We start from the raw sequence: 27,453 nt of genomic DNA, 5'->3' as shown, positions 1-27,453 counted from the left end.
GCAATATTACTTTAACTTGTGTTGCTCGGCAATACGAGGATAAAAGTTGACAAATGCGTTGCCAGATTTGCTGTTTGGGTGTTAAGTAGCTTCAAAATCTCTTGCTCGAGGTTGAAGTTATTTGTTTGGGAAGTAGTTCTGGATGTGATTGGGGGTGGGGCGGATAATGTGAGTAGCAAGGATCTGGGGTTTGTTATAGCTGCGGGCTTGATTTGTTGTTGCTGGCTCTGTCTGGTTCGTGCCTGAACGAAGACAGAGGGGCAGTTCCTGTAACTTTCTGGATGTGTTATCGCGCCGCAATTGTAGCACGTCGGACTCTCTTCAGCTTTTTTAGACATTGTCGCGGGCCGTGAGAGCCGTTGCATTTAACGCACGTGTACGGCAAGCCACAGTTTAAGGCCGCATGTCCCAACCTCTGGCAGTTTCGGCACTGCTTATTACATGATAACGCACCGCCTCAAACCTGGCAATGGTATGGAACAGTGCCTTCTCTATATTATAGCCTATATCACTGCAAAATTTCATGGTACTAGGATGAACTTAAGGGGGTTTCTAACCAATTACAAAAAAATGTAGTAATATACTATTATTAACTTTATTTAAACAAATATCGGCATGGAAGGTATTTCGGAGCCCAGGCACCATATAGTGGCAGCCTCCTGATTTTTTTCAGATTTTTGGTTTGGTAGTTTCTGAGAATGGCCCCCTTAAAGAAGTGATCACTTTCAACCCCCCGCGCTCCCCACTCTTCCAACGAATGTCAAAACTAAGGTCGGCTTTGAAAAGTACTAATCGAGACCTTTAATTTGATACCTCGCACAAAACCTTAAAAAGACTGGGAAAATTATATATCTTTTTTTTTGTTATTAAAAAATAGAAAAAAAATTAAAATATCAAGCGTGAAATAGGAAAACCCCTTTAACAACCCAATAGGTGTACCTTTTTCTTTCTTTCACATTTTTCATTTATCGGAAAATCTAGGGAATTCATCGATTCCTTGCTATGTTCTTGTATATTTCCCAACATATTCCGATTCTAAATAAAATGGTTTGAAATCACTCAAGGTTCGTCATTGCCAAATGCGGAGGGTGATGTTGATGAAGACGGCCATGAGAAAACAGGCAAGGAAGCGAGATGAGGGTAGTGTCCTGGTTAGTGTACCAGGAGATGAGTCAGTTCACTTGCCCAGTAAGGGTTCACTGTGGTGTAGATTCCGTGTAATAATCACATCCCATGCACAAATCCCAACTTAACTGACTGCACCGATGTTTTTTTATTGGACCTTTCCGACTCTACCAATGCGGGTTTTGCCGTACTGCTTAGATTGCCGCTAATACACGGTATGCCCGAATTGGAATTCACGAGCTGGGGATCCCAAGTTGTAACCCTTTTCCTGTGTCTACCTTGCTTTGAACATGCGTCTTTGGACTTCTGGTTTCTTCGACATATACGCTATCGGAACTTCATCTCCCTTCTCCGTGTTTTTGGTTAGTAGCGCTCCTATGCCATATTAACTTGCGTCACAATGGGTGGCGAAAGTATTTAGAAAAGTGGGGAGCGTGCATGACTGTAGTCGGGAAGCCTCATCTTCCGAGTGTTGAGCGCTGAGGTAGCTTCCTGAAACATGTCTGATCAACGAAGCGTAATTTGACACAATGGTCAGTACCACACTCACATTCCTAGGAATCGACGTGGTTGTTTTACGGTTTTCGGGCCTCGAAAGTCAGAGGTGGCACGTATCTTGTCGGAATCGGTGCAAATCATCCCATTATCGATAGTGTGCCCCAAGCATCCAATCTAATTCATAACAAATTTGCTCTTCCGGATGTCCAATGTCAAGCCAGCGTGTCTCTACAGAGAGCCACTTCACTTAAGAGTAACACTGGTCAAATGTCTCTGCGAAAGCAGCAAAACATGCAAATATACGAAAACCTCATGGCGTAAGTAAGTTAGGATGACTTTGTCCAACAGCCGTTGTATGATTCTCGATCGTCCTCGAAGCTGCAGTTGGGCAATTTCCTGACTGAGATTTGCTATTGCCTCCCAAGCTGACACGCTGTGTACGCTTAGGAAGCGCCCACAACCAGAGGGAGCGGCGAGCAGTCTCAGTTGGAGAAGAAGTTACGAACGTTTCTCAGCTTCATTTTGTCGGTCTTCCAGAAGTCGTCTTTCCCGCTTACCTTCGGAGTCCATGTAGATTTCGATCAATCTGTTCTTGAGTGCATTGTAGCCTTGGTTATGTGAGGCCCCAAACTGAGAGCCATATACAATAACTTATGGATTGGGTGATTGATCGATCGATACTGAAGTGTCCTATCGACACGCGCTTGCTTGGTTTCAGAGTAGGGGGTGTCTTTTTGGATACTTCAATCCCTCACATATCCTTCCCCAGAATTTCATGTGTCCTTTCACCTCATCCTACCAGAATCTGAAAAAAAAAACAAGCAAGGGACCTCCTCTACTTTTATGATCTGAGGATCTCAAGGAGTGGTGAGAACCCCAAAGACTGCACCTTATGCAGATCTGCAGGAAAGAAAAGCATCGATTGAGGATATGATCCGTCGTGTATCTTTCCTCTTGACACTTAAGTCCTGAATTTTACGACTGCACGATTGCGGTCGAGTTTATATTTTTTTATTTTATTTTTCCAGTTTCATTGGGCATGGGCTTTACGATAGGCTCGCGAAATATATCCTTGTTTGTTTTATTGTTCAGGTTTCGGTACGTAGATGCGGTTACCGCGCTTCGTCTCACGTAGCAGCTTATGGTAATTTATTTTCCTTGATCCCCCCAATTTTAAACATCTATCAAGAAAATTGTTAATTCAGCGAACTAAAAGTTACAAAAAAGTAATACTAAGAAAATTGCTGACTTTAGTGACCAAAATATCTTATGCACGTTACTGCTATTTCCATATCCATTTCACACTTCCATGAATTTCCATAAAATTAGTAAACAACCACGAGTGACTACTCGCGTCCAATAATTGAAAATCAATTTCCGAAATGGCCATTTTTGCAGAAGTTTTCGCTTTCGGGTAGGAACGCCACCTTGACACTGAGCTTGGGAAGGGGGCGACAAAGTGTGGGTTTCTGAGTCATTCCATCGAACAAATTGGTTAATTTCCCTTGAATTATTGTTTCTTGTTTGGTAATTTGGTAATAATGATTTACAGTGAAAATGGCTTTTTATGAGTCCAGACCAGACAAAACATTCAAAAGTTAATCTTCCAATCGTAAAACGTGGAAGCTGCATTTCGACGAACCCAGAACATTGTGGGACTTAAGTCAATAAGTTGTTCAGGGAATTCATTGTAAATTGGATATTTAGGTTGGCATCCATCGTTCTATAATTTCACACAACGAACAATGCTCTGAATTCATTTTGGGGATCATTAAGGAGATTTCAAAGTAATTCTCGTTAATTTCTAATGCATTACACACGACAATTTCACTTGGGAAGTTTTGGTTGGCAGAGCTGCCTACGACATACATAAATACCTCAAATTAAACAATTTAATTTTCCTCTGAGGCTCACAGTCCACATCGTGAACGAGATGTCGGAGCAGCCGAGAAGGCTTTCTCCCCAAACCGGGGCTGGAATCACTTATCTCCACGCCGCACCCGCATCTATCAATCCCACTGAAAACGTGACACGCCTGATAAAGTTGTTGGCAGTTCTCACACTTGTTAATGCCATTACAAGCTGATAACGGAGATTGCTCAGCAAGTCGGCAGCAATGCAAGGTGGCTCGGGGCGACAATAAACATTTCGCACGTTTGCCATTGCAATGCTCGCAACGAGGCAAGTGCAGAAATTATGTTTGCTTCTTATTTATAGGCGGCCTTGGGGAGCTGAATTTCATTGCAGCGAATCTCGGCTAATTGCTTATCGGTGGAGTGTCGACGTTTATTGCTCAATTGTCGATAGATTGATGAAATATAATCATTTGATTGACTACTATTCGGTTCTCGGGCGTAAGTAGAATTGTTTAAAAAAAAATTGACCGCAGCCGGTAGGATTCGAACCTACGCTCCCAGAGGGAATCTGATTTCGAGTCAGACGCCTTAACCACTCGGCCACGACTGCTGCGTGGTGTGTTCTTCCTGGTGGGTTGGTCGTGCACCAGAACATTTATGAATGCGTTTCAAGTGAAATATTCCTGCATGGAAACAGGAGTAATGAATGATTTCCAAACATAAATGCTGAACTATGGATAATTTCACTTATTATCCTAAACGATTTTTTGTTATTATCGCAATTAACGTATTTCGGGAACTAGTTCTTCCTTCTTTCAGGGCGAGATTTTTTGGGTACGAAGTAACGATTTTCTTCCTTTTGGTTAATACTGTAACTGTTTAAAGAAACAGTTGTTTTAGTGATGAAAATTAAGAAAAAAGACGTGTTTTCTTTTGTTGCTACTCGATTTTAGAAAATTGTATAACAAAATCGACTGAATGCATATACTTTTTGTTGAAAGTTTCGAAGGACACAATAGTTGAGAAAAATATCAGGAGAATTATTTCTTTTCTTGCTAAAATTTTATTGATCATAGTAGAAGTTATAATTATATCCTTTTTGTAATCTTACTGTCAATTGCTCAATTGTTACTTATGGCGACCCCAGGTTTTTTCACAAAAATTTTCGCCTGCCGGCAAGAGTCCAATTTATTCCACGTGGGTGCGTGAATCCTTGCAATTTCACCCTTTAGAGTAGACTTGGCAGTGGATGGTCGGATGGCAAAAGCTGATTGGGGATCCAGACTCTCAGCGGACCAATCTGTCAGCCTCCTCATTACCAGCGATGTTAGAGTGCCCTGGCACCCACATCAGGAATGTTTCGTTCAGTCGGTTAGCACCTGATTGACAACACCACACCAAGTGGCTTGATATGTCGTTGCTATTTAGTGCTGGTAATGCCGCCTGACTGTCGGAGCAGATTCGAATAGTGCAACTTCTCCATTTTTGTCGCATCGGAATATCGTCATCGCTGTCCGCGCGTTTGATAAATCCCCGCATCAACTGGCTGATGCTACACTCTTGGCATTTCCTTGGCAAGATGCACCCCTAGCCGTTTTTGTTGATGCCTCTGACATCGCAGTAGGTACTGCTTTTCACCAAAAGGTGAATCAAGTCTGGCAGCCGTTGAGCTTTTTCTCTAAACAGTTGAACCCCCTCAACGGAACTACAGCACCTACGATCGAGAAGTGCTCGCCGCGTACTTGAGCATTAGGTACTTCCGTTTTTCTCTAGAAGGCAGGCCGTTCAGAGTGTTCACGGACTATAAGCCTCTCAAGTATGCTTTAAATCAAAAGCCCGACAAAGCCTCCCCTGGCCAGCTTCGACATCTGAACTTTATAAGCCAGTTCATGTCCGACATACAGCACGTGTCCGGCACGGACAACATAGTTGCTGACACTTTGTCACGTGTCTCCGAGGTAAACATCCCCGCTTCAGTCGACTTCTCGGTTATCGCCAAGACGCAGGAGGATAGCCGACAAATCGGCTAGTCACCGAAAAATACTTCTGGCCCTACTTGAATAAGGACGTCAACTCTTGGGCCAGACAGTCTATCGCATGCCAGAATTGTAAGTTCACCAGGTATATAAGGAAAGATGTGGGCCCATTTCCACGCACTACCAAGCGATTCCACACAAAACACCTCGACATTGTAGGCCCTTTGCGAGACCCACACGGTTTCAAGTATCATCGACAAGTTTACGCGGTGGCCTGAAGCAGTACCTCTGAAGAACATTACGACGCAATCTTGTGCCGAAGCCCTCTGTCGAGAGTGGATCCCTCGCTTTAGTGTCCCTGCAGTGATCATCACTGACCAGGAAATGCAATTTGAGTCCACCCTTTTTTCGGAGGTAGGCAAGCTCCTGGGATTCAAACGCTAGCGGACTACAGCATACCACCCGCAAACCAATGCGATGCTAGAGGATTGGCATCGGACGCTGAAATCCGCCATTATGGCCCGCGACGATTCGTCCTGGACTGAAGTTTGGCCTCTCGTCCCACTTGGCCTCCGAACAACCCGCCAAGACGAATTTGCTGCCATCCCCGTGGGGCTGGCATACGGGGAGAACCCAAGGCTCCTAAGTGATCCGGGCTCTGGATTGCTGCATCTGCTGATAGACAATCCCCACCGCCTCAAACCCACACCTCCCACCCGTCACACATCCGCACCTGCCTGCCCTCCCAAGGAACTGGACTCGTGCACGCACGTCCTGGTCAGGACGGATGCTGTTCGGAAGTCGCTGCAGCTTCCATACGTAGGCCCGTTCCGTATTCTCGAGCGGGGAGAACATTTCTTCCAGCTCGAGATCGGGGGACACAGGAGGGCTATCTCCTTGTCCAGGCTGAAGCCCATTTGCGCGGCAAATCAATCTCGCGTTCGCTTCGCCGAATGATGAGAAACGCAGTTCCGGGTTCAGTGGCTGGAACCCCTAGGTTTCATCTGGGGTTTCATCGGAAGTAATGTGGCACAGCGGGGTTAGTAACATTCGAAATGTTGTTAATTCGACTGACAGATGTCACCACCGCTGTTCTCCGTGGTGTAGTAGGCCTTGACAACTGATTTTGATTGAATAAAATTTTTGGGAGTTGCTATCGAATCATCGACCAGACTGGTCGCATTATTACATTTTGTTTCTCTTGCCATTCTATTCCGTTTACCTTAAACATAAAATAAAATTTTGTAACATATTATATAAGTATTTTTAATTAACTATATACTCCTGAATACTTGACTGTTTGTGCCAGCTTGATTTCTGTCCCTGCTATGGTGGGTAGCATGTAGCCGCCCCACCTGACGTTCTTTGTGAACATAACTAGTCCAGTCTTCCTTGTGTTCACCATGAGTCCATTGCGGAGGCACCATGCAGAGTTGCATTCAACAAGTCACTGTTTCCGTAAGCTTGCCGGCAATTATTATGGCTAGTCCTTCCGCAAATGCTTGCGCGAAGACTTTTTTGTCCTCCAGGAGCAGAGAATCCAGTACCAGGAGCCATAACAGAGGAGAGAGAACTCCTCCCTGTGAGCAGCCCTTAAGCCATCCTGCTTAATAGACTTCTTCGATCAATATGTGGATTTTTCTTCACTCTAGCATGTGAAAAATTCAACTGATTAACAGCGGCTCTATTCCAAGCTGTCTTCCCACGAATAAGGTATAATTGAAGGCGGTTTGCCCGAAAACTATTTGCTGTCCGTGGACAGCTGCTTACCCATGGGCAAGACTTTGGCCTCAGCTGGTGGCGCCGATTGGAACCCGGAGTCAGGAGTGCTGACAGAAGGGGCCTACTTCGGGACTCGTCCCAATTAGATCGGTTCCCACTAAAGTAAATGGACTCAGGTTCTCCATTGATTAGCTTTAGGCTGCCCCTTCACCTGGGGTTGGATCGTCACGATCGAGATTTAATTTTATTTTTTTTTCTCATAATTGGCTGCTATGGCCTCAATTTTATCAGGTAAAGTAAGTGGATCTCCGCAGAGCCTCTTTTTGCCGAGACAAGGCTAGTTGAAACTGGGGGTACCCCCCTGGTACCCAGAGTTCACGGTTTACGGCCACATCTTAACCAGTGTGATCATTCAGCCGTCGGCACGGTAGTCACACCTTGATTTGGGGGTTTGATTACCGCTTGGCTTCGGGGTCGGCTCTCGTTTCCTAGAGGATCTTATTACTTATTTCCCTTACCACGGCAAGGTAGATTATCGTCGAGGGAAAAAACTTCGGGTTACATATTAAAATCAAAAACGTCTGGCCGCACGTCTAGGTGCCTACATGATTAACCGCAAGTGCGTATGAGCCCTAAGAGTATTCTATTTCTACACCAATTGCTGAACATTGCTTTGGAAACTATTTTTTTACCCTAGTGGTCGTCCTGATTTCGTCAATATTGTTGCCCTGTATAGTGGTCTCCTGTCTTCGTTCCTTTAGTTCAGCTTATTATCTTATGGACTGTTCCATCCGGCACATGATTTTATAATGTCTTGCCAAGAGACATTTTCGACTCCAGTACCAAATCTCCCTTTTGGAACTATCTGATTCGACTGACGTATTCCCCGGGGTTTAGTTGTTTCAAATCGAATGTCGCATCACCTTTATTCGAGATTATTGTCAATTCAGGACATGTCCTTCTGCCTATCATCTTTTTCTTTTGCCAACCTTGAGAAACTGTAACTTTCGTCTCCTGTGTGATTTTCTTCCTCTTCTCATCCCTGACACTAGTGGCTCTGGCTATTTTTTTATGGCTTGGTGCACTCAACTATACATCCTCCGTAGGGGTGAAAGATGATTCCCTCATATGTAAAAATATTGCATTTCTGCTAGGTTTAATATTTGTGCTCCTCCCCATATTTAGGATCTTCCAGAGAGCTTTACTGACCTCCACCTTTTAATGCCTTTGTATCGCAGAATTCTCATGCTAGTTTCTTGCTCCTATGGCATCTCTCCATGTGGTCTTCTCAACGTTAGGTAGCGAACGCCCTACCTTTACTCTAGACCTGGCCATTCTCTAGTAATGGGTGGTCTCCTTATAGCTGTACAGTATTTCCTTGCAACAGAAGATGCATTAAATGCTAAAAAACACATACACAATTCCATACAGAAGTCTCCTTAGAATTAACTCTAGGCGCGACAAGGCAGGACTCTTTTGAGGAGTACCAAGAAATGTTCTCTTCTTGATTATACATCAGAAGGTCGAAGTTGATGGTCGTTGATATGAGCACATAGTGTCGCGACAGGGTCTCCTTTACTATTTCCATAAATCCGTTATATTAAATAATTCTGTCTGTCACAATAGCCTAAATCAAATTTTCTCTTTCAGGTAAGTTGAAGAAATACTGTGACCTCCCTTGAAAGGAAGTTAGCTGTCTAAATATCCAGAAAATTTATTAAGTTCAAAGCTTGAACCATAGAAGTACTGCGACCATAAAGGGAGAAGCAGGTGTAAGTTATCTTCAAATTTGTAGATAATAGATAGGATTTGTGTCCTATTAGAGCAAACTTTATGTGAACGAAGTGTAAACACATGTTTACGAGTTCTATCTAGTATCCACTTTAGGCCATCTCCTAAATACCTTGAAACATTATTTAAATCCTTATAAAACCCAAAATTTATATGGAAATAAAGCCGTCAAACTATATTACTTGGTTTGCCAACGGACCGACATATCTATTCAATGGATTTAGTTCGCGGCGTAGTTGTAAGCCATAATAAAGTAGAGAAAAAGTGTAAAAAAATCACCCTATTTTCAAATACAATCGATTCCCATTACGTCCACTCGATAGAACAGCATTTTTCTTTTAGTTTACAGACGAATAGGCTCAGATACATAACTTATGACTGAGGTCGTACCTACACAGATCTAGGAGGCATTTACAGAACAGTCACAGATTGGACGTGGCAAATCTAGTGAGACTTTGTACAAGAAAAGCTCTTTAGCGTACTTTTTCCTTTCGTGCGAGTACACATTCGCAAAGTGTTGGACTCTGACATTGTCGCATATAAAGAAAAGTGAAATGACTTTAGGTGGACATGGAGTCAAATATTCAAAGAAAGTGAAGCCGTATTGGCTTAGGGGTTCAGAAATTGCAAATATTTTCTGTCAAATGCACACGACCTAGTACCTAATACCGTCTGATGCTGTAATAGGTTGAAATATTTAGTTTTATCTAAAGTACATCGTTTTGTTGCAGAAAGTGGGTTAAACGTGCTTAAATGCTTCTGTCTCCTTTGCGAATGTACATACGCGTAGCAGCTACACCCTTTTGTATCGTGTTTTGAAGTTTTCACACAGGAATACCTAGGGAGTGAAAAACTAAGCCATAAAGGGATCATTAAGCTTTTCTTTGAAATAAAGTTTTTGTTTTTTTGTGCCTTTAAAATGGAACATCAATGACAAGATTGAATTGATAGTAGGGAGCCTGATTCATAGTAATTAGGCCATTTTGGACTTTGTGGAAAATTGTTGGGCCGAAGTATCCGAACAGAATTGAAATACTCTCAAGAATAGACCGCGAGACCTACCTGACAACTGAGGCAGTTATAGAAGTGACCATTAATATTCGCTTCTCTGCTAATCTGTTGGTCAACTCGATAAGGCGGGTGGGTTTCTTGGTCACTTCTTCTCACTTTATTGTGCATTAAGCGCCATAACTTTTAAAGGCCGAAAAAGTAGAACAATTTTTAAACTCCAAGAACCAGAACTACTAAGAGAATAATCAAAGATGATCTACGGAATCCAATGCATTTATCTCCGCTTGTGGATATGCTGCAAAATGAAATGATGACTCAAACCCTAGTTTTGGATGTATCGGTAATTGGGTCCTGTCTTTGTTGCTCGTAAGTCAAAAGACTGTTTCACTGCGTAAAACGGGTCTACTGATCATGCTTCTCGAAAACCATTTACCCATTATCCGCCCTGTAAAACCCATCTGTCTGTCTGATTATCCGTCTGCCTGTCTTATTGTCCGTTTGTAATGACTAAAACGGATTGGGAGATAGTCAAAAGATTATCCTAAGTCGCTGGAGATGACCTAGAGGAGCTACCCTAAAAACCTAAAAAGATGGCGAAATTGACCGTGAAGACCTGCTCGTAAATATTGAAGCTTCATCGAGGTACTCCGTTGACTCGTGTTTGCATGCCTCTAAGCTAGCCAGGCTCCGGAAAGAAGGGGGAGGGGAAGTCCCCTAAGCACTTCGATCTTCTATGTGTCAATGTACAAAAAATTATGTATCCCTTTAACCTATCGAATGAAGAAAAACACGAGCTAAATTGGAAAGTGAAAAAAATAACAGATCGACTGCGCGGCTGGATCCGTAAAACTCTAAGTCCGAGTGCCACGATCGAAAGGGGAGAACCACCACTGATTGCATCTTCAATCGATATTTTTCATGCTTTAGATATATCGTGAGGAGTGATCTTCAAGGTCCCCTCTCTGCTTTGGCATCTTTAGGTCATTCTATTGGACCTTGAAGGTGTTTATCTGCCTATCTTTCTATTGTTTCATAGCTGTGGAAGGTTGGAAGCGACGATGTGGGACGTTAACCCAGCAGGATGTCCATCTCTCTTTTTCATTCAGCTTATGGTGCTACTTACTACGTTCCGTACATCTTGCGATTTGAGCCTTTGAACGATCGCCTCTTCTCGTGAGGTCTTCATATTCAATTAAACATTCAGGACAAAACGAGGAAATCGTCATGTTCAAAACGAGGTGAATAAACTGAAGTAACTTTGATATGAACATTTGCAGGACTGTGCTTATTTCACAGCTGAATATTTGGGATAAGTTTGTGCCTCCACTTGGCTTTGTGAACACTATGCCAGCGTCCTGTCCACATGCTGATGAGTATTATTCCCGCAATCATAAAGAATGCTTCGTCAGATTTTGTTTGGAATCCATTAGCAATTATTAATTCAGTTAGGTGATACAGACAAAAGTTTCCGCTTGTATACTTTAACTGCATATAGCAGAATGAATGTATGTACACACTCGCGCGAGCAATAACTTTCTAAGCGGAATCTTGGAGGACCCTCCAAGATTGGGCTTCATGCTAAGCAGTATAACTAAAACTCTCTCCATTTATTGCGTAAGTGAGGTGTTCCTTAAACATATGCTGAGTGTACGTGGGCACTGCCAGAGAACCTATGTGTTGATGACATCTATTGCTGACCCAGCGGCGTAAAATCCATACTGACGTAACTCCTGCCTGCTCCACAATCGGAAGCAACTTGTTGCATATAATGCGCTTCAGCAGTTTTCCCATGGGTGGAGCCCAATTAGTCCGTAGCATCCACGAAGAACAGCAGCTCTCCCCCTACAGCTAGAGAGATATCTTTGGGGTCCCTAAGGAATGGTATAGTTCGTGTCCACAGCCTCACTTCACGTAGAACTGGGCAATCGCAAAAGAAGTGCCTCAGGGTTTCACCCTCCTCTCTGCTGCAGCTTCGGCAATGCGATTTATAGATGATGGCGGCGTAGCTCCCTATAGACTGGTGCCCCGCGCGGACGGCCCTAACCTTGTAAGCATTTGTATGGGTCTGGCTCAAAAGCTCTTGCGATCGGGGCTGAAATCAGCGGCTGATGAGTGATGCTCTCGACAGTGGTCAGCTGGACGTAGGCTGTGTCCACGGTGGGACTGTCAAGACCAGAGTTCCACCTAACCAGTCCGTCAGCCCGTTCATTTTCCTCTATGTTCCTATAACCGGGTGCTCAGAGGATGACTTTGAGTGTATCGACCAGACGGTTCAGCGCGTCCCTGAACTGCCCCTGGAGGATGTCGCCGCTGAGTATAAGGTCTTAAAATTCGGTTGATTGTCGGTCAGGAGGGATATGTTACACTTGAGGCTCGGATCACGCTCTAGTCATCGATAGGCTTCTAATATCCCCAGTATTTCCACTTAGAATACACTGGCGAATCCTGAAATGCCATAGGACCCGGTTACGCTGTGTGTATCCGAAAAAGTACTGGTACCGACACCACATACCATGTTTGATTCCTCGGTGAAGAATACTGTAGTCATACTCTTGCCTCCCTCTGCTTCCAAAGTCCACATCAAAGTTTTTCTTGAAGCTCGGCTTGCGTGTAGCGTAATCTGTTAAGAATATACAGAGTTCCCTAGGTACTTCGTCTAGGGTGTTACTATGGCTGTAGAGCTTCACCGTCCAACATCTCACATAATCTGACAGCATTGCAAGCTGCAGTGTATTTAAAATGAAGGTTTAGGGGGAGTTTAAAGGCAGCTGCCGGGCAGGACTGTAGCGCCAAATACTACCGGTTTTTTTATTCCTTTTAAGCTTGATTCTATTGTAATGCTTGCTCAGCATCTGCCACCACACAATAGAATCGTACGTTAGGATGAGACAAACCACGGCTATATACATCCAGAGAACCATCCACAGTCGGAGACCCCAGTTTTTTACAAATGCCTTCTTGCAGGCGTAGAAGGCTATACAGACCTTCTTAATTTTCAGTTCTATGTCAGCCTCCTCCATTTTGGTTGAATTTGTCCCAAATCTTAATCTTACAAGCCACATGTCCCCCATGATTTCACTTGTAATGGCAGGAAACCTGCTTGGTATCAGTATAACCAAGGCGTCTTTATGCGTGACCAATATGCGTAGAATTTAACCCATGGACATCAACTAGAGCATTGAGATGGCTCCATTATTGGGAGTACCTCTGCACGCAGCTCTGGGTATTAGCATGGATACTATCCAATGCGTAAGATATTCCTCCAATCCTATTAGGTGTACGTGTATTTGGCTTGGAGGTATGTACGGTCAGACTTCTCGTCACGTCGATAGAGGCAAGGCTCATTTATTGAAAGCCCTTCGCGGAATCATGGCCGCGTCTGGTACGAAAAAGACGGACGGACGTGTGGTAGGTTTCCGAATAAAATGCAGCTCATGTAAATCACTGCAAGCCACAGCAGAACTCTTTTTTGCTGTTTTTGTAGCATGACTTGCATTATCTCAACTGGGCCCGGAGATTTATATGCGAAGAAGCTGTTTGTAACCCAGCCGATTCGATCCTCAGTAATTACCGATTTGATAATTTCCAATGACTGGAGCTGCATACCCTCCAAGCAAGACTGCGCCACACAGTCCTCCTTCTCTGCCGGAGAAATGCATCTGAACTAGCAGCCCCGTCTAGGAGCTTTCCGACTTTTTAAGAAAGACTCCTGTGCTCTTTGGCTAGAATCGTACTGACTTTCGCAAAGTTGCTGGTGCTTTCAATGTTTTGATAACAGTCCAGCTGGAACTGCCTCCCGGCAGTCTTAATAGCCGATTTGTACCTCTTCAAGCAGCCCAGTATTTGTGACTGTAGCAGAATTTGAATACCTCTATTGTCTGCTTTCTAAGGTTGGAATCTTCATTCCACCATGGGAGCAATGTCTTCTTGATGAATTTATCACACTTTGAAGGCGATTTCGAATGTTTTTTCCGCCTTTGAGCCCAGCTTGTCTGGCGTGCCAATGTTGTCAATTTGCGCATCGAAGCGTTTGTTCCTGATAACTTGACCGAAGTTCCTCCAGTGGATTGTCCTGAACCTTTAAAGGGTTGGAGATCTTCGGAGCTAGATTTAGACTGAAATGTATCCAACAATAATTTGAGAAGGATCCCGGGCCAGACACTCTCAAGTTCTCCGCCCTGAAAATCCCATTGTCGGCTAGTAAGATGATTTATTTATTTAATGGAATGGGATGTTGGCATAAATTTGTATTGATAATAAAATGATAGAGAGATTCACTTCTTTTGTTGATTTCGGTCGTGTGCTATATAAGCCCCTCGGCTCTCCTCAGATATACAAGTTGTCCGCCCCCGCTTATCCCAGATTGACCACGGTTAGGTCGTTGTATCTCGGGCCCGGACACAGAAAAGTCATGCAAGCTTTTCCTGACGAGGATACTTGCACTAGATCTGTCCCGGTCAGTGTTTCTTGTGCTGTGGAATAAGTTATAATATTTGCTTTGGAGCCCTTTGATGGTTTGGCTTCCTCCAATCCAGGGCTCCTGTACTAGTGCGCGACGTCGATGTCTTTCTCTAGGATGAAGACCAACAGATTAACAGAGTCGTATCTCGAGTGCTGCGCTCTCCTCAGCATAATCTGCTTGTATAGGGTTCGTCAATTTACTTCGGACAGTCGTTTTTTGAACCTAGTTATCGTCTGATTTACGGAGTAGTTACGTCCTTGGTGGTTTAACGTGAAGACCTGTCGGGTTAACTTAATCCCACGGTTTTCTTAAGACAGGGGTTGATTTTGTGATCACAATCATAGGCCCGCTGGGAAAAGCGCAACGTGACCAGTCCATACAGTCTAAGGGTCAGCATTAATACTGGTGGATGCTCGACCTACCTAATTCTTTACCGATCTTCGGAGTGTGGCATCCGTGTTGAAACGCAACAACACGTTTGAAGCCCGAAGGTTACTGCCCGCTTGGACGTAACGACAATCTCCATGCAACCTCCGCTAGGATGTAAACCGCTATAACCGAATTGAGCATACATAAACCAGGAATTTTCCTGAGACATGTGAATTCAGGGGCTGTCCGGGATCTCATGGTACCGGTATACCCCTGGTAAGACTTCAGATGACTCTCCATGAGAACTCGGGTCTGATGGCCCTTATTAAGCCTACGAGCATTCGCCTACACCATCACGGCCAGCAAATCATAGTGCGCACAGCGTTTCCCTGTACCATTTCATGGAACTTATCCTCGGCCATTCGGTTTTGGTCTAGCCGTCAGAGAGGTTTTTCCCGGTTTTCCACGCCGCCACCTCAGAGCACCTGATTTTGGGAGCAGAACCTTTCACCTTTGCGTTCTTAGCTCCAACCCGGAATTTATTGTTTTCCTATGCGCTCTGCATTTATGCGGAACAGGAAAGGTTCGCGGTTCGCCTGGGGTTCCTTTCTGCTTGGTGCCCGAGCCCTTGCAAACACAGCTCCTCTTGTTTTGTTGTTGGATCTTATCTTGAGATCGGTTGCGCTTAAATGTGGTAGGCTTTGCTTTCTGTTGGTTTCCCAAGCGTCCGCTGTTATATTCTTCTATGATCGCCTGGTATTTAGCAAGGTTTTTTTCATCCTGCTCGTCGATAGTACCAGGCCCTTCATCCTCGCAATCTTGCTCAAAATGTGTATGGCCTTCTCGTACTGGCTAGGGTAGTCGATATCCGATTTTTCACTGGCTTCCGGTGGTGAACATTCATTCGCTGGCTTCTGGTGGCCAATATTCATGTCAGCTCTTGCTTTTTTGGACACCCTAACTTCGATGGTTGCCTATTGGGAGAACTGTGGCTGGTAGCCGTTTCGCTGAATTTGACGACAGCGTTTTCCAAGCTGGAAACGCGTCCGTCTGCTGGCTCGCTCCTGGAGATCTTGATTGTTGGTTTCAGCACAGCAATGGTACGGCTGGCACCGACTCTACTGCCCTCGAGAGCTACTGTTTCCTGTCAGCAGCTCCTCCGATGATATGCTTGGTCATAATCTTTTCCTCATCTATCGTCAATTTGGTTGATTTGTTTTTAAATTGGAATCCATGTCACGGTCTTAGGAGTATTCTGGGGAAAATTTCCATCCTGGCCACCGGGATAAGAGTCTTATTTGAAACTGAAGGTGCCCATAGTAGTCAGAGTCCGCATACTAGAAAACAAACTCCCCATTGTAACAGAGCCCTCGGCCCATGTTGTTCCGTCTTGACTTGGGGTCCCATTAGCACTCTTTCTAGCACTGGGAGAACAGTCCTGCTCCTGTTCATCCGCCGCCAGATCTGCTAAAACATTACCAGGAGCGAAACAGATCCTCATCAGTTGGATGAACTTATTCCCTGTCTCGGCTTTCACATTCTTGGCCATTTCGAAAACAGTTTCCAGCGGCCATCGCGGGGATGGGGGGACGCTCGTGTGAGGACTTGCTGAATTATGGAACCCTAACCTGAAGCATAATCAGTCAGTCCGTTTGCTTTATAAAATCGATTGCAATTCTTATAAAATCGGCGTTACTCATTGTGGTGCCAGACTTTTATCTCTCCCACAGGCACCGGTAATCTGGAAAGTATAGGTCCGATTGGTTCACTATTTGATTTTGGATAAACAGGGACGAAATTGACTATTCAAATAGACGCTTCGATAAATACATAGTTGGGTCTAAATTTATGCGCCTTGTACAATTTTGGGTCGGTCGAAAGGTAGTAGCCCGCTTCACTGGATGTAATCAACACTAAATTGCTCTTCTGCTGATTTTATTTTGAGATTTATCGGGATATGATTCCTACCTTTATATAGGGATGTTTCCATCTCGCATGTTCTCTATGTATATGGAGCTGCTCTAGAACATTATGACCTAGAAGTGAGACAAAATCGATAGTTCTGTTTGACCTTCTTTTAAATCTCGTTGATGCTCGAGTACCAGGTCCTTAGTTCATACCATTCTTTGCGAATTTCCATTTAGCATTCCAAGGATTTCTATCCATTGTAACGCATGTCTCGCCTTCATTTGCACTTTGTCTTCTCTCCCAAGCTTGTGACTGCCTTTAATACTCAATCATCTCGTTATCCAATACAAGGTCAGTCCTCCCAAATTTTCGCCTTCGTCCTCACTTCTCATGTGTTTCCATCCGTACGTGTCCGGCAGTCTACGAGAACGCCATTTCAGCCCGCACCTTTCACTATATTTAGGCACCCGATTAAAGTTGAGCAAAACAGAAATCCATTCGTCACAATGAAACTTGGAATATCAAAACTCGAAGAGTTTCCATTTCTTCCTCAGTCCAAAATATCTGTCGTGAATAGAATACTAATTTGGTGAGTTATTTTACAACATTTCGGCACGAATGGGTTCTCCAAACGAACGTAAATAAAAAGCCCCGAAAATTACAGAGAATTCCGGGCCAACGAGAAAAAGTGAAACTTCCATTTAATCAAATTATTTATGCTATGGAAGTTGTGTGGGATTTATGGGGCTAGCAACAATCAAATTTGATAGTACCCAGGACACCTAATTATCACGAAAGGTCGTTCAGGACCTTCTCTCTTATCTCGCATTTCGACTCTCGCACTTAAAGTTATCGTTTACATTATCATCATCACCATCAACATTAAAGTTCTATTTTCGGGTGGTGAGAAGCTCCTAATAGAGGAATTGCGGATGTAGCATTTTTTGGGGGATCTGAGGATGGGCCCCAGCTTGTGATTGGGTCGAAAAATATCGAGGTTGCTTGGAGATTCTCAAAATGGTTTCTGGTTTGGTGAGCAAGATACATAAATCTAGCAAAATATTGTCACAATTTCCATTCATCCGGACTTCTGTTCACGCCAATATATCGGGGTCGTGCTTTTGAGGCAAATTGGTTGTAATAGAATGTTAGGGTGGAAGAATAATTTTCAAATTCCTTGAATATATCCGAAACCTACTAAGGGAATCCCTAACCACCAGAACTAAACGGAAAGGGTTCAACCTCAAAAGGATCCATTCATTTTTACGACGCTCACGATGAATAGAAGTCACAGCTCAGCAATCTTCAGTTGAATAGAGAAAAATTTACATTTGGTGGGATTTCAATACTCTTTGTGACCGTAAGTTGTAAGGGAGATAAAAGTGACACATGATTTGCGCCACTCACCCAACCCTTGAAACTAGTCTTATACCCAGGAACGAAGTTAGACCGACCACATAATTTCTTTGCCATTTTCTTGATGGTAAAAGGGAAGGAGCGAAGACGTTTTTCGACCGCACCTTAATCGTAAATTTCTGTTGTGACAGATACATGGCGAATATTAGTCGTATATCTTGAAGATAAACAAATAGAGAACTCCTTGCGGGGTGTTATTTTAAGAACAGAAAACAGAATCGAACAGAAAGTCGTCCTTTTTTGCGTAGCTATTGAACTCGCTATAGCGCCCAATGTGTGGAGCTATTGTCTGATATCGTTTGTGCGTTGATTTATTACAGTCCTTGGTGTATATTTTAGAGGTCGTGCTTTCTGCATAAAAAATACCTACGAGGGGTTGGGTAGATAGATATATCTTAGGTGACAACTGGGAGAAGAAAACAGAACCTTAAGCAAAATTAATGAAATTTCGGACGAAAATATATTTCCAAAAATAATGCAAACAAATTGGTTCGGGGAGGGAGGAGGGATCCTGAAAGACATCATTTTGGTACCATTGACCTTAGGATGAAGGCTTGGTTTCTACCGCCTTAAGAGCGCTTTGAACTTATGTATATTACCACTTTTAGTCTAGATTCGATTTGACCATTGTTCGAAAAAGGGATGTCGACTACCAAAATAAACCTTTGATTAAAAAACATCCCAATATTGGGTTTGGTGTTAAATAATATTTCAAGATGTCTTTATTAAGGGTAGCAGCAGACGTCTTAAAAGGATTATAATGCTAAACATGATTGATCGAGTAATATTTTGCATAGATACCATTGTAAGGATATTTTACAAATTTTCAACGCATGCTACACTCCCACGATGGGCACTGATTTGGGAAGATACTATTGTTTCCTTAAAGAAGTGTCTAGGTTCTCCTACGCTATAAATACCTGGGAGGATTTTACTCCATATTTAGTGAAGTTCATGTGCTAAAGATCGTAAAAGAAGAAACTTTGGGAAGCTTGAAAATTCGATCCAATAATAGTAGAAACATTGTCCACTATGGCATCAAATGTAAAAAGGGCACGGGAGGAGCTACAACTGGTTCTGTTGATGAATCCGTCCAAATCAAGCTCCATTCTTCGTAGATCCCCACCCATCCCACTCATACAAGCACAAACAAACAAGCGGGAGGACACGTAAAGGAAGAAACTTTGACGCCAAATCACCCGAGCTATGTAATATACAGCGACTAATCAGGAGCTGCATTTATCAGACTATTCATCAGAATATATATAAGACACGTCAAGTTGGCGCCCAGTAAGGCTTATGATGTAAGAGAGGTGAAGATGTGGGTCGGAAAAGTGAGGCAGGTTAGAGAAGAGAAATCGGGCAAAAGGCTGTGGGAACGGTTCAACGAATCAACAGGCCAGCAAACCCAGAAAGGGCTCAATTCCCAGGACGGCTGATGAAATTCACGTCGCTACAACTGACATAGCCGCAATTGCGGAAACGGGAGTGGATCTCACAACAAGAATGTGGAAGTCTTGAGGAAGGTGGTACCTCGGAACAGAGAAGATCAAAGGAAGATAAGACCGGAACTTATCATAATCTCCAAACGTGGGTCACATGGTTACCTTCTTTGGAGAGTGAAAGCAGGCTAATTTGAAGATAATATAAGCCGCATTAGACGTCATCAGAAACAAGGTTTCATATTGAAGCTCAAGGAATCCAATGATATCACTCGGCACATTCCAGTGATTCTGGGTGGAGCTAGACGAAAGTCATGACAGGGGGCTTTAACTCGTAGGCCCTTGAATGGGGCAGTTGGATAAAGAATGTGAAAGGACATATTCGACTCGAAGCATTCGTGGGAGTAGATGCGGTACCCACAAAATGCCGCGATCTCATACACTTTGAAAGAGATGGCAGAGATGGCACCAAGCACTGGCATAGTGGGTCTGACATATGTGAGAAGAGTTGCCTAGTAAGCCAGTGAAAACTATACTCACAGTTACCATCAAGCAGTCTGTATGAAAATCAAGGGCGAATAGAACTCAAAAAAAGTGCCCACAGAATGCTAGGTGGATGAAGACAGAAGCTTTTGAAGGTGACACGTTTTTCACGACGTTCAAGCCCGATATATTCATGAATGGTATGATCAGAGCAAAAGTTATCCAAATCATCAAAAAGGCTCCTCAATTGAAAATAACAACAAAATCGCAACTATGTTAGCGACATATTTCCGGGTAAGGAAAAGGCCGCTAGCAACGATCGCGAGGAGGGGTCATTTGGAGGAGTGAAAAGAACTGCTTCAAACTGAAAGAATTTGAAAGAAAAAATAAAATAGCGGAAAGCAATTGGTGGTTCAGCTCAACGAGTGGATGATGCCTCTAGTAACCGAGGGCGGAATATGTAGTAGGATCGGCGTCCACGAGACCTCAAGTTCGGACGCCATCCCTAGCGAAGCTTTGACGCTAGTAGTGAAGATTAGGCTCGATCTTTTCGCCAGCACTTTCGAGGTGCTCCTAAAAATGTGATGGGGGCTACCGTGCTGTGTTGGTACTGGATGTGCATTCAACCCCGGTCCTAGTAGACGGGGTTAATTAATAGAGTTGGTGAGCCTGGATATTTATCGAGTCGCGTCGTGTTTGAGAGGAGGCATTTGCAAACTCTCACAGAAGGAAGCAGGTGAAATCTGTTGAGTGGCTGATGACTTTGAGAGTTTGCAGCTTTTTAGAATCATATCAGATAAGGCAGTATTAATGGTGGCGAACATAATCCCAGTCGACATTCTGGCGAAAGAAATGAGTGTGCTGTACCATTCAAGACGGATGGTCAGACATACAGAACGCAGAAATGCAGAAAGATCAGAGTCCTATAATCTCGGGTAGTGAATCCCATCTTCGAGCCTGCGAAGCGTCAGTCGATGCATAACCTTATTCCTCCCAACATTAGGATGTGGTTTAAGCGAAAATACGGGGAGATCTACTACTACAATACCCAGTTTCTCACGGGACACAGTGGTTGTTACAGGCAATATCTAATCGTTTTGGCTTGGATGATACGCCGAATTGTCCTGGATGCGGTGGCTTAGCGGAGGATCCAGAGATGTTTCACTGTCTAATGTTCACAGTGTAGAGAGGGAATCTGAACCAAACGCTGGGGAGGAACCCGTAGAATATAACTGTTGAGATGTTAAGATCGACGCTTCGATCCCGAGTAATCAGTTGAGTTGACCTTGTAGTCACCACTCATAATAGTGATTATTGGCAATACGGTTATTCTTGCAAATGGTAATAAAAACAACTATGGCTTTTTCCTCCGTCACCGCCGTAGTTCCCATACTTTGATGACGAGGTTTTTGGTTATAGTTCAGGGAGGGAGGGCACGGCAATAATCAATCAATTAAATTGATCGTTCGAGCACTTCATCATACTAAAATAAAGCAGTCCTTGAAGTGTTTCGTACCAACCCATATTTATGCTCTGGTAATTGCATATTATCTCATCGTGTTTAAAATGACGTCTTCCAAAACTCGCCACTCATCCACCAGTGATTCCGACGCGAACTTTACGTCTGAAATGCTTCCCTCACAGCCCGAGCGCCGGAACGTTGGGGTGGATCCGGTGTTTAGAACTACTAGCCCTGTTCTTGCCGCCATTTCCAGAATTCGTTTCCCTTTGGAGTCTGAGTAAGGCATTCCCCATTTAAGTATCCTGATGTTGACCAGCATCCGCCCATCTGTGCCTAAGTTGGCGTCCTCCAAAGCATCAAGCCTGCGTCGAAAGTCCAGCATCGTCTCATTCGGCGTAAGATAGATACTAAAAAACTTTATCCCTGAACACCGAATCCAGACAAAGCCATCCCCTCGGCGTTGGGTAACTCTAAGGAAGGTGCCGTCCCGAACCCATATGGCAGCGGTACCTAATATGTCAGGGTGCCACGAAGCTGGGTCTTTGTTTTGGTACAGCTCACTGATGAGTACTAAATCAGCTTTGGTCTCCGCAGCGAACTGCACTAGCAACTCGTGAACGGTTGCAGTCTGTATTGATTTGTAGGATGAGAATTATGTTGACCGCGCTCTTTCCAATTCTGCTCTGAAGACTGGACACCGCCCCGAGCCCGCAGTGTGCGCAACGATCTCATCAGTCGCACCAGTATCCCTGCATAGGACGCAACTTTCCTTTTCATTGCAGGTGTTCCCTTTATGGCTCGACTGACCGCATTTACGGTATATTGCTCTTCTGTCAGGTCCCCGACAGGCTACAAATGTGTGCCCATAATCCAAACATCTGTAACATTTAGTTGGGGCGGCCCGGATTCGTATCTTACACACCCAACCAATTTTATTTTCCCAATGGTTAGAAGCTTCTTCGCGTATTGCTCGGCAACTTGCACTGCAGCGAGTTTTTGGCCTCGGGAGTTCGCAGAGGGCATTGTTTACTTCCAGACATTCGCGTTTAATGGCCTCTTCTATCTTGTTCTTTTCTGTGAGGCAGTCAAAGTCCCGGATTTCCAGAGATCCAGAGATCAGCCTCTTGACTGCTTCACAGAACGTAACTTTGTTTATTGTACTCGGGCCTAGTTCGACTAGACTCCACCACCCTTCATTTTACGAATGGAAGATAATTTTGCTCCGTTATCTTGTGACTTGCTCGGGCACCTCGTGGACGCCACTCCCTGTATCGTAAGCGACCCGTTAACGATCGTTACAACCCCTGAGAGCAGGAAGGGGATGCGATGATAAAGGGAGCTTGCCAAAGGAGTAGGAAAATGGAGGTGAGTGGCACATTGGCTGACATTTAGTCCCAACCTATTAACAGATCATCGTTGAGCCTAAGTTCATATGCGGAAAAGAGCTTCCCGGTGAGGTGGCGGAGTGGATCCATCCATGACGCCAAAGGATGGAGTAAGGGAACGATATGCAACCATCAGAAGAAACGATGTGACTATTATGTTTTTGAGGCAGTTGGCTTGTGGGATTGGAATGAGTCTGTTTAGAAGGAGAGAGTGCTGGAACAGATTTAGGTGCAGAACATTGAGAATTAGATGAAGTTAATTGTTCATTGACTTCAAATTCAAAGTTTTTGTCGAGCATAGAAGAAAGTGGAGTGGGATGTTATTGTGATTGGCTACTTTATCAAGTCAGGAGGATATTTGTCTAAGTTCACGGTGTGTGTTTAGATTTAACTCAATATTGGAGAATATTCGAAAAAGAATTATGTACAGGGTGAAGATCCTTTCACGGGTGGAAGTATCAAGGTCACCGATCTTGTTTTGGAGAGAAGTACTTATGACTCTAGAGTGTGCTCATTTTAGATGCCTTGGAAAATGTCGCCCAGAATGAATGTGGTTGCGGGACTTGAGGGACGTATTGGTATAAGTTCGTCACACTTGGATTTTGTATTGCTTACGAACTGTCCGATTGTATCGTTAGATACTCTCTGAATTTTTGTGAGCTGAGGCGGAGGTAGTCTGGATTTTAAGGATTAATTCATGAGCGGTTAATCGATGAATAGTTCTTAGTCTTAAAGGTAGGGAAACTGGAAATGCCACGTGCATCTTGATATGTAAGCTAGTTGGGTATTTTGCAGCCATTACTATTAATTTATTCATCCACCTAAGAGCTATATGTTGCATTTAAGCCACCTCCTAATATTTAGGATCACAGTTTGTTAGTTCGAAGGATTTGGTTCGCGCAGAAGGCTGTGCGGCTCTATTTAAAGGCATTAGAGAGAAGGAAAGGTTGGCTGATGAGTGATTTGTCGGATATTAGTATAGGAGGATACCTTTCTTATCTAAAAAGGGTTGAAATTTGAAAGTTTGGTCATGTATCGGTAGTGCGCAAGGGCACTTTTGATAATTGTATTCGCTGAACAACATTTCGAGCTCCTGCCCCTACCCTTTATCGAATTAATGTTGAATTCAATGAGCCCAGTGTCCAGCTAACTCTATCGTAAATTTAGTTATAAACCTAATAGCGGGAGCATGTAGATTTCCATGCCCCGGAGGCACCCATCTGTGTGCTAATCAGAGAAAGGAAAGGAAACCCTGAGATGTCGTCTGCATACGAACTACTCTATATGCTTGTCACAGTCGCGAATGCGTTTGAAAAGCTCGTTAAGAGTAGACTCGTCTAGCCGATATGCATTGCAGGGGACTTATCCCCAAGACAATTCGGTCTCAAATCAGAAGGATCAATCTGATCATAGAGGGAGGGGATGCCTTTCGTCAAGCTGAAGGGTATGCCAGTCAATCTCGACGACAAGTGTTCCTCATAACGTTCAATTTAATTGCATAAAATGAGTAAATATGCTAGTTACACTACGAAATATTTTCCTTATGCTGGGTTTTCGCTTGTAGATATTGAAGAATTATCGAGGAGACCACTAAATGCTTTGCGTAATGATAGAACGGTCTGAGGGGGATAGAGATCACTTCGGGGGTTGCGCAGAAATCCATCCTAGGGCTGGATCTCTGGAACATTTCTTATGATATTCTGCTAAGACTCGACATGATGGAAAAGTCATTTCTGATCGGTAATGAAGATGGATTCAGATTTGTGCTGCAAAAAAATCGAAACAATGAGAATCCGGACCCTGCGTTCCATTCCGATCGGCTTGACAATTATGCAGTCAAAACTACCGTTTAGGTACCTTAGATTAATGTTTGACTCGAAAATGATCTCTTTCGAGCAAATGAATGCAGCAGCGGACAAATCTGCAGCAGGAGTTTCAGCCTTAAGCTGACTAAGGGTAAACGTTGAGGCCGTACCTCTAGCCGGAGAAGTTTTCTCATAAGTGCAACGTAGTTCTTTCTGGTGTGGAAATATGAGTTGAAAGCTCTTAGCAAGGAGGTGTAGGGTAAACTCCTTGTACAAGTAGAGACAGACAGGTTTGGGGGTGGCTTCTGCCTAACGTACTGTACCATGGTCGTGGAGGTGATCCCCATCACCTTTCTTACTATGGAAGGCGAAACCACCTACAAGCGAAGATGACTCAAAGAAGGTTCGTGAATAGCAACATACACTGAACGAGTGGCAATTTTCTTAGGTAAACGAGTAAAGAGACAGAGGCTACGTGGCTTATCGGCAACCAAGTTCCGTGATTGAACCGAAAATACGGTTTGACTGATTATTTCCTCTTCCAACTTTGTAACATAGTTAGCATGGAGAATTCAGTTGTACCTACACAAAAATTGGGGAGGCGTGGTCCCCTGACTGAGTGTTTTGCAATGGCGCGATCATATCTTTTTCTTTTGTGGAAGATGGGATGCGATGGGATTTGACTGGGACTTTAGACAGACAGAGGGGGTCTGTTAATATTGTTGGAGAGATGCTGCGAATGGAACCGGGTGGCGTATTACGTTCGGGTCTTTGTTCTTGCGATGAAGATAAGGTTCTGCCAGTGGAGAGACCGAATAACTGGGGATTCTTTGAATTAAAAAAATGCCTTCCACCTCTCCCTTTTGGAAATGAATTCGTGACTTGAAGGGCCCCTTAGGCGGGAACTCAAGAAATAATGTGTTGATCGGAAAGGTGTTAGGTTGAAGTCGGCTGCGGGAGTCCAATACTTGGTACGATAACGCATTCACTAAGCTTACAAAAAAAAATAACCATGCTAGTAAGTTTCCAATTGTATTGAACCTTTGCATGTACCGCCGGAATTGCTGGTTGAACCGATGGAGACCTGGAATGAGTTGGTTTGAAGGCATCTGCGTAGCTAGTGGGTTAGGCTGACAATGAGTAGGACATCGATGAAAAACGAGGACGGGCGAGTAAGGGTGTTGAGATTACGTGTGCCTTAGTTCTCAGAATTGGATGGATCAGAGATGGAAGAGCCAGTTTTTGGGCGTTTCTTCTCGTAGTAATTATAAAACGCATTTGCAGTAATTATCGGCGTGGTTGCTTATTCCGCATTTTACTGGCTTGGGATATCCTTCCGGCGTCTTGGGGAGTTCATCTGGCCTGCATATGCCATCACATTTGTATAGCGTTATTGAAGCTTTGCAGGAGGTGTGAAACGCTGAAGTATTTGCGCTAAAAAAAAAACTATTTGTAGGTTTCCCGCCCGAAGTTGAACAAAGTGCGTGTTATCGCTTTAATGTAAAGGCCGACCAACGGATTTAGTCTGCTGACCTGTAACATTACCTCCTCAGCGAACTGGTGTGCAACGTAAGTAAAGGCTAGGACGCTAGTAATGAATGATGAAGTTTTTTTCCGAAATAAGGACGTAGTTGCTCGTCATCTACCAGATTTTTGATGGCATCCAATTGAGATTTTTCTCCATAACTTTTTAACAGTTCCTAAGACTTAATTTACTAAAAACTCTTTTCTTTTCTGTCTTTTCAGGGATAATTGACATCTTCTGTTCAGGTAATTTTTGCGTAAATCTATTTCTACATATTACAACGATTACAACCAAAATATACCAATCCGATCTAACTACTCAGTCTCTTGCACACTTTTAATCTAATATCAAATTACTGGACAATTCTCCAAGATCTCAGGTGTAATCGTATTTTGCATAACTTAAGCTTCTTACACTCGCACTTGGAATGCATTAGATTTGGTCTTTTATTTCTACACCATTTTCTTCACTCCCATTCAGTGGACCATTCCATGAATTGCTCATTTATGTCGGTTAAGATAACAAATTAAATTCTGCAAGTTGTGTGTAGACAAAATCCTCGTGTCCTATTTGAATTTTAAGCCTCGCAATTGAGGTCTATTTGGACATAGCAATCAGGTCAAAGCTTACACAAGCGAAATTATTTTTGTGAAATAATTTTAAGGGGTGCTTGGGGTAATTTTGCCGAAATTGTGTGCGTGGGTCATTCAGAAAAATTGTATACTAAATGTAGCGTATCTTACAGTTAATACAAATTGGATAGGTCGGGAGACCATGCTTGAAAAAAGAAAGAAAGTTCCGAAGAGCTAATGTCCTTTAACTTTCTTTCTAAGTATACATTGCGTGCCGACCAGGGAGCAATTCTTTGCCCTTGGCGTGAATAAAAAGTACCATAAATCGATGAAATACTTTAGGCCACATGTAGGCAAATGCGTGACAACAACCTTCCAAATGGACGAAACTGGCTATAAATTTGAAGCTCAATAAAACCTCCTCGGGTGGTGCTCCTACTTGTCACCTTTGAAATCAGCGTAATCCCTTAAATCCACAATAGTCAAAGCATTTTTTAGTATCTCAACGGCGCTTAGTATCTTTCTTGCTTAATTGCATGCTAATAGCATTAAAATCTATTCCAAGAACTTTTTTTGTCCAATTTGAATAAAAAGGAAGACGAATCTTATAATTTAGCGGCGAAAAAATTTTTTTTTACCGCCTCA

The 27,453-nt window shown here is 43.5% G+C and overlaps 1 protein-coding gene and 1 non-coding gene across 7 annotated transcripts in view; one reads left to right on the top strand and one right to left on the bottom strand.

Moving 5' to 3' along the window:
- LOC119660530 (mucin-5AC) overlaps positions 1–27,453 on the top strand; it is a 304,327-nt gene that overhangs the window by 145,301 nt on the left and 131,573 nt on the right. For 4 of the 6 annotated variants that reach the window (XM_038069154.1, XM_038069158.1, XM_038069155.1 and 1 more), the window contains exon 2: positions 26,458–26,481. The exons of 1 other annotated variant lie outside the window; for it this stretch is intronic. The gene's annotated coding sequence lies outside the window, so the exon portion shown is untranslated. Of the gene's footprint in view, positions 1–8,904; positions 8,950–26,457; positions 26,482–27,453 lie in introns of those variants that run through there. One more of the 6 variants, XM_038069156.1, reaches the window with a different exon arrangement.
- Trnas-cga lies at positions 4,008–4,089 on the bottom strand. The gene has a single exon. It is a non-coding gene; the product is annotated as a tRNA-Ser (tRNA).

This window comes from Hermetia illucens, chromosome 6 (assembly GCF_905115235.1).
Source record: "Hermetia illucens chromosome 6, iHerIll2.2.curated.20191125, whole genome shotgun sequence".
In the NCBI taxonomy this organism is placed as follows: Eukaryota; Metazoa; Arthropoda; class Insecta; order Diptera; family Stratiomyidae; genus Hermetia; species Hermetia illucens.
This window is presented reverse-complemented; position numbering and strand designations above follow the sequence as displayed.